This window comes from Phyllobates terribilis, unplaced genomic scaffold (assembly GCF_046119375.1).
Source record: "Phyllobates terribilis strain yellow unplaced genomic scaffold, ASM4611937v1 Scaffold_2__4_contigs__length_985480577, whole genome shotgun sequence".
Lineage (NCBI taxonomy): Eukaryota > Metazoa > Chordata > Amphibia > Anura > Dendrobatidae > Phyllobates > Phyllobates terribilis.
Window position 1 is genome coordinate 689,150,906 of NW_027362762.1, and position 14,553 is coordinate 689,165,458.

Genomic DNA, 14,553 nt, shown 5'->3' on the forward strand with positions numbered 1-14,553 from the left:
TATTGAGGAAAAATAAGGGTCTTGTTGAGAATCTGTGGGCGTAAGTTATCCAGGGTCCATATCCACTTAGACTTGCATTGTGCAAGGCAGCGAGCAACATCGCTCTGCATATAACTATTAGGATACAATCTATCCCCTCACTTTCAAAAAGTGTAGTTTCACAGGAATGATGCAATATGAAATAAGAGCAATGGGTTTGAGAGACTCAATGCGTTCCACATCCCTGGCTGCTATGATATCTTGTACGTGCTCACACAAGCAAACTTTCAGTTCTTTTGCTGTGAGACCAATATATATTTGCAGACATATCCATGCAGCATAATAAATTACTGATTTGGTGGAACACATAATATGTTCTTTAATAATATTTGTTATTGCCAGTGGAATCCTGAAAATCACAGGTCCTCTCAATATTTGGGCAGGCAGTGCATCAGCCACACGGAAAACATCCGCATATTGGTCCCCTGCTTCCAAAATGGGACTTCTTTAGAGCTGCTTGGTAATGGCTCTTAAAGAGATGGTCCTGAAACTTCTTTGAAAGTCAAGCAGTAATGTCAGTTTGTACCAATAAATATTATTCCAAAACATGATCAGCTAACTTAATGGCCCAATATTTGATGACGCGTTTTCTCATTCCGAGGTGCGCGGCAGTTGGAAACCAATTACACTTTAAACTCTGTTTTTTGTTAAATCACACTTGTGTGGAGAAGTTGCTGACTATATGTTCTTTTAGCACTAAGGAAATCTTTCTTGATGCAAAGAAAATCAACAAAACACAGTTTTAGATCTTCTGCGCTTCTGTCAAAACTCTCTTGGGTTGAACAAATCGATCTTATTCTCAAATTTGGCCTGCATGGATGGCTTTATTGGCCTGTGGGGGTGAGAGGAGGTAACATGTAAATAGGCATTCATTGGTGTCCCATTATGGTATACATTTGTTTGGCTATAGCTCATTCCAAATTAATTGAGAATTCTAACTTTCTGAAACCATATTTGAATGCATGATAGACATTTTAGTCATTGTCATTCAATGAATAATTCCAATTGTTATGAAGTCCCTTACTAAACCAGAAACACTTTGTCATTTAACCGTGCCCACATAACGACGTGGTTCATTGACATGCGTCTGCCTAACAGGAGATAGCCCCAGGAACAAATTAGTATATAAGTGCACATAATCTGCTCCCATGGCTACCTACACCTACACCGGATTTATGACCCACCAGGCACTCCCTGGCTTCTAAGGTATATCTGGAAAATATCCAGGATCAGCGGCTACCGTCTACTGACCTGACTATTACAGGTAAACCCATCACCTGCTTTCTGTAGCAGGCCGCTGTCGCCCCCTGACTGCATTTAATTTATCTCCTCCCTCCCTTTTTCTCCCCCATAGGACTTCTCATTATCCAAGGGGCCTTTTGTTTCTCTTTCCCCTTCCCACTCAAGTATCCCTCAACCAGGACTACCACCGTCTCAGGTATATGATTGCCCCTAAGATAACCTAAATATCTTTGCAGCCTGAGGCCTCAATTTTCTACCTTTTATCCGCAGTCTTACCTCACCCTGGAGATTTTCCACCAGGCTGGATTAACTCCCCCTTTCTCCAAAAAAAAAACCCCACAGGTAATTATCCTTCTTAAACCTACCCACGGGCAACTCATTCTCAAATTATTCTAAACAGCACTCTTCTCCCCAGGGGATCATCCCTGCATAGAACTACCAACCACACTGACCTAAGAAGCACTTCACACCTGTTACCTGGGACCACGATGACCAGCCCCATTTTTACTTAATTATTTTTATAATCAACTTCTATATTATATTATATTTTAAGCACCCATCTTACTTATATCCTTTTATATGTTTAACCAAACCTCAATAAAATTGTTTATTTTTTATCATCTGGAATCCGCTATTTATATTCGTCTCTGCCCTATGCTACAAGCACAAGTCTATTTCCTTTTTTAAAGCACCTATCCAGACAACTTGTGGTAGTTGTCCCTCTTGCAGCAGGTACACAAGGGCCAACCCAATAGCGCCACCATCCTCTCTTTTCATAATTCAGAAACACATTGTCATTTAGCCGTGCCCATGGTTCATTGACATGTGTCTGCCTAACAGAAGATAGCCCCAGGAAAAATTAGCATATAAGTGCACATAATCTGCTCCCATGGCTGTACCCTAGAACAGTAGGTAGAAGGACTCATTAAGCATAATGAAATTATGGGTCAGAACAAATTAGGTGCTGAACAATCAACTGTGTCCTCTATCTGTAAAAAATATTAGGTGACTCAGCTCTACATGTCACAAGCATCATGTCCTCCTCCAAATGAATTCCATCAATATGCTGAAAAAGAGCCACTGTATATCTTATATATGAGGGTAACCACTGCACCAGCAGTTTCAAGTGTGCTTCAAAGAATTTACACACATTCTCCATAAACCTCCCCATCCCAAAAATTATGGGTCTACCTGAAGGTTTCTTTGAGTCATTATGAATCTTTGGCAAAAGATACAATGTGGACACAGTTGATTTTTTTTAGGCTATGTGCACACTGTGCATTTTTGATGCGTTTTTGCAGTGTTTTTTCATCTCAGAAATGCACCAAAAACGTTAGGAAATCTGTGTGCCTGCTAATGCAATGACAATGCTGATATGCTGTGCACATGATCAGGAATTTCCATGACAGGATTGTCATTGCGTTTAAATCCGCAGCATGTCCATTCTTTTTAGCATTTCTGCAGCATTTTCGGCTCATTGACTTCAATTGAACCGCAGCAAACCCACAGGTATAAATATATTTGCAGATTTGCTGAAGATGTTTGCTGTGTATTTGACTGACTCAATTCAAGTCAATGAGTCAAATATGCCGCAAAAACACACTCAGAATGGTACTCAGGCTGGGGAAGAAGACTACTCCTCCCATCATCAGACCGCTGCTCCCACTGATAACAGCGGGATCATCCGGCATCCGGCAATACACTGACATGAGGACGCTCGCTCCCAGCAGTGTACATCGCTGCCCTACAGGGACTGAGTTCACCGGAGTTCATCAGCTGAGAGTTCAAGGACCTCACTTTACGGCACCGGTGCTACGTGGGAATGTTCCCACGCAACATTGATACGGTAAATGAGGTCACCGGAGCTTATCAGCTGTTCTTCAGCTGATGAGCTCTGGTAAACTCAGCCCCAGCAGCGGAGCGATGAACACTGACAGAAGTGATTACACTCATGTCAGTGTATAGTGCTGTCTTCTACAGCATACTTCTGTCCCCACAATGCACCTTCCAGGTCATCCCCCCCAGTTCCATCACTCTCATTCCCTTCTTTTGAGGTCCACATCATCAGGCTCTTCCATCCCCTCTCCCTCAGAGTAGCGGTCGTATACTGTCCTCCAGGTCACCAACCCAGTTCCTTGACCATTTTTCTGCCTGGCTGCCGCACTTCATGTCCTCAGATTTATCAACCCTTTTCCTGGGAGACTTCAACATCCCCATAAACAGCACCACCTCCTCATCTGCATCCCAGCTTCTATCTTTAACCAGTTCTCTTGGCCTCTCACAGCTTTCAACATCTGAGACACACAAAGACGGAAACACCCTTGATCTGGTCTTTGCCTGGTTTTGTTCAATCCCCCACCTAAATAACTCTCCTCTTCCCCTCTCTGATCATAACATTCTCTCCTTCATGCTCACAAATCCTCGCCTGCCCGAGCACACTCCTACCTATCACACATTCAGAAATCTACAAGCGATTAACCCTCATAAACTTACAGACTTCCTTCACTCATCACTGTCTCCAATCTCCTCTCTGTCCTGTCCTGATCTGGCTGTAAACCACTACAATGACACTCTCAGAAGCACGCTGGACCAAGTAGCACTCCTCACCCTCAGAACCTCTAAATAGAGAGTAAAACAGCCCTGTCTCACACCGCAAACCCGATTTCTCCAGCGATGCTCTAGAAGTGCCGAACGCCTATGGAAGAAAACTCGCACACTAGAAAACATTATCCACTATAGATTTATGTTAAAAACATATAACTCTGCCCTTCACCTAGCCAAACAGACCTACTTCACGACCCTGATCTCCTCACTATCCAACAACTCCAAAAAACTCTTCAACACCTTTCTCTCCCTCCTCAGTCCTAAAGCCCAGGCTCCCATTACAGACATTTGTGCTGAGGACTTGGCCTCCTACTTCACAGAGAAAATAGACACCATCCGTCAGGAAATCAGCTCCCAGCCACCAAGTACCATGACTCCCATACCTCCCCACATCCCCTCTGGATCACTCTCCACATTTGACCCAGTCACAGAAGAAGAAGTCTCCAGGCTCCTCTCTTCTTCTCATCCCACTACATGCACCACTAACCCCATCCCCTCACATCTACTCCAGTCTCTTTCTTCAGTCGTCACTACTCAACTAACTAAAATCTTCAACCTCTCCCTCTCTTCTGGTATCTTCCCCTCCTCCTTCAAACACTCCATGATTACTCCATTATTAAAAACCCTTCCTTGACCCTTCCTGCACAAACATCTACAGACCAGTCTCCAATCTCCCCTTCATCTCTAAACTCTTGGATCGCCTTGTCTACTCCTGCCTTACCAGTTACCTCTCCACTCACTCTCTTCTAGACCCATCACAGTCCGGCTTCTGCCCCCTACATTCTACAGAAACTGCACTCATCAAAGTAACCAATGACCTTCTGACAGCAAAACGTAATGGTGACTACTCTCTGCTCATTCTTCTTGACCTCTCTGCAGCTTTTGACATCGTTGACCACCACCTCCTACTCTCTATGCTTCACTCAATCGGTAAAAAGGACACTGCTCTTTCCTGGTTCTCCTCCTACCTATCTGGCCGCTCTTTCAGTGTATCGTTCGCTGGCTCTATCTCTTCCCCCCTTCCTCTCACTATTGGGGTTCCTCAGGGTTCAGTCCTTGGCCCTCTTCTATCTCTACACAGCCCCTAATTGGACAGACAATCAGCAAATTTGGTTTTCAGTACCATCTTTATGCTGATGACACAGAACTATACACCTCCTCCCCTGACCTAACCCCCACTGTACTATAGAACACCAGTGACTGTCTGGCCGTAGTTTCTAACATCATGTCCGCTCTCTATCTGAAACTCAACCTTTCCAAAACTGAACTTCTTCTGTTCCCGCCGTCTACTCACCTCCCTAAATCTGACATCTCTCTCTCCGTGTGTGGCACCGCAATAACGCTGACCCAGCAGGCGCATTGTCTGGGTGTTGTGTTTGACACCAATCTCTCCTTCACCTTCCATATACAATCTCTTGCCAGCTCTTGTCGCTTGCACCTGAAGAACATCTCTAGAATCCACCCCTTTCTCACCTTGGAAACAATAAAAACCCTCACTGCTGCCCTGATCCACTCCCGCCTTGACTACTGTAACTCTCTATTAATTGGCCTCCCCCTCACTCGACTTTCCCCTCTCCAGTCTATCCTTAATGCTGCAGCCAGGGTCATCTACTTGGCTAACCGTTACTCAGACTCCTCTGCTCTGTGCCAGTCATTGCACTGGCTGCCCATGAATTATAGGATCCAATTTAAATTGCTTGTTTTCACCCACAAAGCTCTCCACAGTGTGGCACCCCCCTACATCTCTTCCCTCATTTCTGTTTATCGGCCTATCCGTTCTCTACGCTTCGCAAGCGAGTTTCGACTAACATCCGCACTAAACCGTACCTCCCACTCCCGGCTTCAAGACTTCTCCCGAGCTGCACCTATTCTTTGGAATGCTCTACCCCAAGAAATTAGGACGAACCACAACTTACACAGTTTTAGGCGCTCCCTAAAAACATACCTGTTTAGGGCGACCTATCACGTTCCCTAATCGAAGTCCTTTTATATTCTTATAGCCCAACCATTATTTCTCCAAACATAAGTCTCCACCTAACCCAAAAGCACTACAGATACTGGCTGGTGATGAGCTCATGCAGCCTTTATCTATCTCTCATCCCCTCAAGATGGCTGGACCATCATTGTAAATAAACCATTGTATTTTGTGTCACCCCCACCTCATTGTAGATTGTAAGCTCTTACGAGCAGGGTCGTCATTATTTTTGCTTTAATTATTGTACTATCTTTACCTATGTTACTTATGACTGTTGTATATGAACCTCTGAATTGTAAAGCGCTGCAGAATATGTTGGCGCTATATAAATAAAGATTATTATTATTACAGCAGTCACATCAGTGATTGATGTGGCTGCTGTATAAGTGACCCGGATCGCCGTGGGATACTGGGATTACGTAATGACGGCGGACAGGTGAGGGATATGGTTGTTTTTTATTTTTGTTTTTTTTTACAGGAGATGAGGGATTCGGGGATTAGGGTTATGTGAGTATAACAGTGTTTTTTATTTGTGAATAAATTATTAAAACCGTGTGTAATTTTATTTCAATAAAAGACATTATTCTGGCCGTGTCTTTATTGAAAAAGCATCAAAAACATTACTATGAGGTTAGTAATGGGGGCGTCTTATAGACGCCCTCCATTACTAACCTGGGCTTCATGTCAACTGCCAATACAAGGCTGACATGAACCCAAACACTATTATCCCACTTGCCACCGCTACACGGCAGTAAGAAGAGCAGAGGCTAAGCGCCAGATTTGGCACATCTTATGGATGCACCATTTCTGGGACTGCTGAGAGCTGATATTATTAGCCGCAGTGGGGGCTAGTATCCATGGCCCCTTCCCTGGCTAGTAATATCAGCCCGCAGCTGTCTGTTTAGCCTTTTCTGGTTAGATTTTATTGGCTGACCTTACATCAATTTTTTTTGGGGGTCCCCCTGTAATCTGTCCAGTAAAGGCTAAGCAAACAGCTGTGGTCTGTTATTAATAGCCAGGGAACATTTTTTGCTAACGGCCCCTTCCCCGGCTAGTAATATCAGCTCCCAGCGGTCGGCTTTCCCTCTGCTGGTTATAAAAATGACGCGGGAACCCACGCCATTTTTTTTTATTTTAGGCTATGTGCCCACGATCTGGACATAGCAGCGCCTTGGACGCAGCATATTTTTGCTGCGGCCAAAAAGCTGCATTCTATTGAACACAGGTAAATCCGCATGTGTCCACTGAACCATGCGGATTTACCGCATTCAATACATTCTAGTGGTCAAATTTCTGTTGCGGAGACTGGTGACTCCGCAAGAGAATTTGACATGCTGCGTTCCTGAAAGACGCGTCGCATGTCAGTGTATATATATACATATATATATACTTAACAAAAAAGTGGGAAACAACTGAAAATATGTCTTATATTCTAGGTTCTTCAAAGTAGCCACCTTTTGCTTTGATGACTGCTTTGCACACTCTTGGCATTCTCTTGATGAGCTTCAAGAGATAGTCACCAGAAATGGTTTTCACTTCACAGGTGTGCCCTGTCAGGTTTAATAAGTGGGATTTCTTGCCTTATAAATGGGGTTGGGACCATCAGTTGTGCTGTCCAGAAGTCTGGTGGATACACAGCTGATAGTCCTACTGAATAGACTGTCAGAATTTGTATTATGGCAAGAAAAAAGCAGCTAAGTAAAGAAAAATGAGTGGCCATCATTACTTTAAGAAATGAAGGTCAGTCAGTCCGAAAAATTGGGCAAACTTTGAAAGTGTCCCCAAGTGCAGTTGCAAAAACCATCAAACGCTACAAAGAAACTGGCTCACATGAGGACCTCCCCAGGAAAGGAACACCAAGAGTCACCACTGCTTCTGAGGATAAGGTAATCCGAGTCACCAGCCTCAGAAATCGCCGGTTAACAGCAGCTCAGATTAGAGACCAGGTCAATGCCACACAGAGTTCTAGCAGCAGACACATCTCTTCAACAACTGTTAAGAGGAGACTTTGTGCAGCAGGCCTTCATGGTAAAATAGCTGCTAGGAAACCACTGCTAAGGACAGGCAACAAGCAGAAGAGACTTTTTTGGGCTAAAGAACACAAGGAATGGACATTAGACCAGTGGAAATCTGTGCTTTGGTCTGATGAGTCCAAATTTGAGATGTTTGGTTCCAACCACCGTGCCTTTGTGCGACGCAGAAAAGGTGAACGGATGAACTCTTCATGCCTGGTTCCCACCGTGAAGCATGGAGGAGGAGGTGTGATGGTGTGGCGGTGCTTTGCTGGTGACACTGTGGGGATTTATTCAAAATTGAAGGCATACTGAACCAGCATAGCTACCACAGCATCTTGCAGCGGCATGCTATTCCATCTGGTTTGCGTTTAGTTGGACCATCATTTATTTTTCAACAGGACAATGACCCCAAACACACCTCCAGGCTGTGTAAGGGCTATTTGATCAAGAAATAGAGTGATGAGGTGATACGCCAGATGACCTGGCCTCCACAGTCACCAGACCTGAACCCAATCGAGATGGTTTGGGGTGAGCTGGGCAGCAGAGTGAAGGCAAAAGGGTCAACAAGTGCTAAGCATCTCTGGGAACTACTTCAAGATTGTTGGAAGACCATTTCCGGTGACTCTTGAAGCTCATCAAGAGAATGCCAAGAGTGTGCAAAGCAGTCATCAAAGCAAAAGGTGGCTACTTTGAAGAACCTAGAATATAATACATATTTTCAGTTGTTTCACACTTTTTTGTGAAGTATATAATTCCACATGTGTTAATTCATAGTTTTGATGCCTTCAGTGTGAATGTACAATTTTCATAGTCATGAAAATGCAGAAAAATCTTTAAATGAGAAGGTGTGTCCAAACTTTTGGTCTGTACTGTAGAGTTTTAGGTATCATCTCTAAGTCACGTGAGACCATTTTAACAAATGATTCAACTGTAGGGCATATGATCAAGGTGTGGTTTTCTTCATAGAATCCCATTTTACCTGTTCTGGTAGATGATTCATTAGCCAAATCCTCCAAAGCCCGAAGAGTCTCATGTTCCATGTTGGTTGGAAATACCTCATTAACTCCCTTGTGGAGCAGTTTTTTAAAAATCATTTATCTGGAAAAAATATGAAGATTCTTCACTGCAGAGAAAAGATCAAACATCACGCATTGCAAAAATGTTAATCCTCTTTTGAGTACTGATAAATTCATCTAAGTAATAATATGATCTAAGAAATTATTATCTGCATATTATTGGTACTGAAGAAATAAGGTCTTGTCCCCTGTTTTTGTTTATTAGATTTTAGTTGAGACGACCCCTAAACTGAGTGACCATCATCATACTTTCTCACTTCACTTCGTTAGCTGAAAGCAAGGAAGTCATGGAAGATGTGCAACTTGAGACATGGGTTTGCTGTAAACGTCTCATCCAATAATCTTTTCTTGAGCATCATTTACGATGATGTTCGTATATCTAATTTTTAATTTCCTCATTTTGAACTCTTGAATCTTTCTTTCCCATTGCTAAGGGGTAGCGTTTCTCCTTATGGAGAGTGACACAAAAGCTGTGGCAGGTCAAGGTAAGGAGGCTTATTCGCCGTGCAATGCTCCTCTGGGAAATTTTATATGCAAATTGCCTCTTCAGAGAAAAAGAGGACTTGAACTCTATAGCGCCACCTAATGGAAGTAGCAATCCTACAACTCACAATCAACCCTTTAACGAGTCGTGCAATATGACTTAAGATAAAAGCCAAATCAGAATCTAAATTTGCAGACACGGTGTTTCAGGCTGTTGGCCCTCGTCAGTGCAAAGTATGAGAACTGATTTGGCTAGATGAGTGGCTCTGGACTGAGGTCTAAGGGGTAGCGTTTCTCCTTATGGAGAGTGACACACCAGCTCTGGCACGTCAAGGTCCCATTGCTTAAATTGTGTGGTTACTTGTCGTTGGTATAGTTTGACCCGGGCAAGACCACCTGCATGAGAACATTGCCATCGCTGAGATTGAGGACAAAGATTTCCATCACAGTAAAAACCACAGTGGCTAGGTTAGAGATGTTTACACAAAAAATTCTCCTTTCAGTGGTTAGTACCAGAACCCCTGCATTAAAAGGATTGTCCTGTTTCAACCTTTTTAAGTCCATAGGCTCACAGGCTTATAAAATAACAAACTGAGCTTGTACTCATCCTCCCTTGGTTCAGCGATGGCTCCCTGCTTCTGCTTCGGTCTTTTTGATCGGCTACAGCAGTGATGTCACATGTACAGCGTTTGTAACCTCTGCAGCCCACCACTGGATTGAGCAGCTCTTCCTATGGACTAGAAAAATGTAAACAACACAACCACTTGTCAGGCTGAGGAGCAGCATCATGAATTAGCATAACTTATCTGTTCACTCAGCCTGACAGGTTTACAATCAGATACTGAACCAAGACGATAATAGCCTGCTCTGCTCAATGAGTCTCCATGCGTGCTGTAAGTGGAGTTGTGATATTTTACAGTAGAGCAAGGAGACTCATGAGACAGTAAGGCTATGTGCCCATGATGCAGAAATGCTCTGTTTTTTTACCTGAGCGTTTCTGCATCTCACTGGCAGAAAAAACGCATGCGGATTGTACATGCGTTTTTCCTGCCAGGGACATGCGGATGTGAACCGTTCTTCACATGCATTTCCGCATGCGGGTTGACAAGCGCTTTCCAAGCGATTTTAGCATCACTTGGAAAGTGCTTGTCAACTTGGTCACACTATATAAATCCATGCAAACGGCATGGATTTAGATAGTGTGACCTTAAAGAATGACTTCTCGTACCGTCTCGGCTTGCCAGCAGCTTGCGGTACACTGAAGGACCTGCCGTCACATGACTAAATGACGTCAGCGCAGGTCCTTCAGTCCACCGTGATTTGCCGGCAAGTGAAGACAAGCGCACCGAGGGCCATCGGAAGGTAAATATAATATTTATTTTTTATTTTATTCTTTTTTTTACAGGTTCTATTGTACCTGGGTCCGGAGGAGAGTCTCCTCTTCTCCAGACCCAGGTATCATCCGCACATTGAAACGCATGGAATGCGCATCTACAGATCCAGTAATGCGGAATCCATGCGTTCCAATGCAAGTCAATGGCGGCAAAAACACTGCGCTTCTGCAAAATAATTGGTAGTGCTGTGTTTTTTTCTGCAATGATAATCCGCAGCGGAAATTTCCGCAGCATGTGCACAGCACATGAGGATTATCATTGGGGAACATGGCGGATTATCATTGGGGAACATGAAGACCTTCTACCAAGCGTTTTTTAAGTGTTTCTGCAGCGGAATTGCCGTTGCAAAAACGCTTAAAAAACACATCGTGGACACACAGCCTAAAGCAGTCTTTTTTTTCCATCTTGATCCCATTGTAAATGTGTGATTAGATAAGTTATGCCTGTTCACTATGCTGGTCTTCAGTCTGACAGCAAATTGTTATATTGTACGTTATCTCACAGATACTTGTCTTGAGCAGTGTTTCTTCAAGATGCAATATATATTAATGCGTGTGTGGCATGATTTGCTGTCTGAAGTAGGTAACGGTAGACATCTGGATTGATTCTCGAAGAATCGTTTTATGAAAAGTAGCTAGATTCAGATCCTGGCACTTTCCATGGCTCTCAAGTCACTGTTAAAATGTCCCTGAACAGTATATTGCTTCACTCAATGGTGTTTAAAGGGGTCAAGTGACTTTGCCTCTATAGCTACCTGTAGCTGTCGGGCTTTTGTTCTTTTGCCTCAACCCACACAGTGGGGAAAATAAGTATTTGATACACTACCAATTTTGCAAGTTTTTCCACCTACAAAATTGGAGAGATATGTATTTTTTATCGTAGGTACACTTCAACTTGTGATAGACAGAATCTAAAAATAAAAAACAGAAAATCACATTGTATGATTTTTAAATAATTAAAATGCATTTTATTGCATGAAATAAATATTTGATACTATGGAAAAACAGAACTTAATATTTGGTACAGAAAAATTTGATTGCAATTACAGAGGTTAGACGTTTCCTGTAGTTCTTGACCAAGTTTACACACACTGCAGCAGGGATTTTGGCCCACTCCTCCATACAGATCTTCTCCAGATCTTTCAGGTTTTGGAGCTGTCGCTGGGCAACATTGAGTTTCAGCTCCCTCCAAAGATTTTCTATTGGGTTCAGGTCGGGAGACTCGCTAGGCCACTCCAGGACCGTGAAATGCTTCTTACGAAGCCACTCCTTAGTTGCCCTGGCTGTGTGTTTCAGGCCATTGTGATGCTGGAAGATCCAACCATGACCCATCTTCAATGCTTTTACTGAAGAAAGGAGGTTGTTGGCCAAAATCTCCCAATACATTACCCTATCCATCCTCCCTTCAATATGGTGCAGTCGTCCTTCCCCTTTGCAGAAAAGCACCCCCAAAGTATGATGTTTCCCCCACCATGCTTCACCACTGGGATGGTGTTCTTGGTGTTGTATATATCCTACTTCTTCTTCCAAACACGGCGAGTGGAGTTGATACCAAAAAGTTCTATTTTGGTCTCATCTAACCACATGACCTTCTCCAATGCCCCCTCTGGATTATGGAGACGGTCATTGGCAAACTTCAAATGGGCCTGGACATGTGCTGGTGTGAGCAGGGGGCCTTGCGTGCCCTGTAAGATTTTAATCCATGTCATAGTAACATAGTAACTGTTATGCACACGCCCGGGCTGAGCGGCGTGTGCGTGTGATTGTAGTGATTCCACTGGACCATGAACCGGAGAGTGCCTGGAGGGGCGTGACTAAGTATCTGGCCGATCCGACCAAGATGGCACGACGGCATACGACGCCAGTGCACCAGGGAGAAACCGGGCAGAGGGACCAGGTGCTACTCCAGGTCAAACTCCGGACACGGGGGTTGACCCACACAGGGATTACTGGATCAGGCTGGTTAGGCTAGCGCACAGACTGGAGGGTATAGGCAGGCACGACTGGTATGCAGGCAGGCGGGTAAAGGCAAGCGCAGCTAGAGTGCAGACAGGGAGGCACTAGCAGGTAGGAACACAGGCGGGATAGGACCCAGTACACACTGGGACTCAGGAACAATACAGGTAGAGGGGTACAGGCAAGCACAGCTAGAGTGCAGACAGGGAGGCACTAGCAGGTAGGAACACAGGCGGGATAGGACCCAGTACACACTGGGACTCAGGAACAGGCAGGTTAGGCTGGCACAGACTGGTGGATATAAGCAAACACGGCAGGTATGCAGATGGGTGGATACAGGCGAGTATGCAGGCAGGGAGGTACTGGCCGAAAGGACGGGCTGGAGCACAGAAAGGTTAAGACCCAGTACAGACTGGGTCACAGAACCGCAGATGCGGTAGACAACCACAGCAGAGAGGGAACGCCCGAAGCGGTGGGCAAGAACAGAGCAGGACAGGGCTGCAGGAGCAGCGAGCACAAGCAGAGCAGGACAGGGCTGCAGGAGCAGCGAGCACAAGCAGGGCAGGACAGGACTGCCGGAGCAGCGGGCAGAAGCAGGGCAGGGCAGGACTGCCGAAGCAGCGGGCAGAAGCAGGGCAGGACAGGACTGCCGGAGCAGCGGACAGAAGCAGGGCAGGACAGGACTGCCGGAGCAGCGGGCAGAAGCAGGGCAGGACAGGACTGCCGGAGCAGCGGGCAGAAGCAGGGCAGGACAGGACTGCCGGAGCAGCGGGCAGAAGCAGGGCAGGACAGGACTGCCGGAGCAGCGGGCAGAAGCAGGGCAGGACAGGACTGCCGGAGCAGCGGGCAGAAGCAGGGCAGGACAGGACTGCCGGAGCAGCGGGCAGAAGCAGGGCAGGACAGGACTGCCGGAGCAGCGGGCAGAAGCAGGGCAGGACAGGACTGCCGGAGCAGCGAGCAAAGGAGTCAGAGCAGGCTAGGCTGAGTAGGGGGGACAGGGCTCTGTTCACACGGAACAGACAGGAAGGGAAAGGCAGAGCCAGACACCCACAGGGTACTTGCAGTGAAGTAGCGAGTGGACCACAAACTCACAAACGGGAGTACAGAGACAACAAGCAGGAGTTAGGTACGAGTTCAGACTCTGCAGAAAAAGGAAGGGAACGGACATAGAGGCAAAACAGGTAAAGGATAGGAGAGAGTTCAGACTGGAACTGAGTGTACGGAGGAGACCGACACTGCAGCGGGATACAGGAGCGGGTCTGGGAATACGGCCCCCAGAGAGGCAGAACGAACAGGCAAGGAGCGTGTTCAGACAGGACAGACAAGATACAGGAGCGGGTCTAGGAAATCAGCCCCTAGAAGGCGAGAGGAACAGGCTAGGAGCGTGTTCAGACAGGTCAGACAAGATACAGGAACAGGTCTAGGTAATCGGCCCCTAGAAGGCAGGAGGAACAGGCTAGGAGCGTGTTCAGACAGGTCAGACAAGATACAGGAACAGGTCTAGGTAATCGGCCCCTAGAAGGCAGGAGGAACAGGCTAGGAGCGTGTTCAGACAGGCCTGGAAATACAGCCTCCAGGATAGGCAGAAAAGAGAACACAGAACGGGACCTGGCACCTTCAGAGTGCAAGCACACACTGAAAGAAACACTATGCTCAGGCAGGGATAGATGGGAGCAGCTGAGCTATATACCAGGTGACAGACAGCAATAGGCTGAGGACGCACAAGGGGTGTGACCCACAGCAGGTACAAAAAGCAGGAAGTGATCGGGC

The 14,553-nt window shown here is 45.6% G+C and overlaps 1 long non-coding RNA gene across 1 annotated transcript in view; it reads right to left on the reverse strand.

The window, feature by feature from the left end:
* Positions 1-467: 467 nt before the first annotated feature.
* The window catches only part of LOC141252934 (uncharacterized), a 97,475-nt gene continuing 83,389 nt past the window's right edge, over positions 468-14,553 (reverse strand). Inside the window, exons 2-3 of the long non-coding RNA XR_012314158.1 lie at positions 8,855-8,973; positions 468-871 (exon numbers count right to left, since the gene is read on the reverse strand). This is a non-coding gene — a long non-coding RNA (uncharacterized lncRNA). The remainder of the gene's footprint in view (positions 872-8,854; positions 8,974-14,553) is intronic.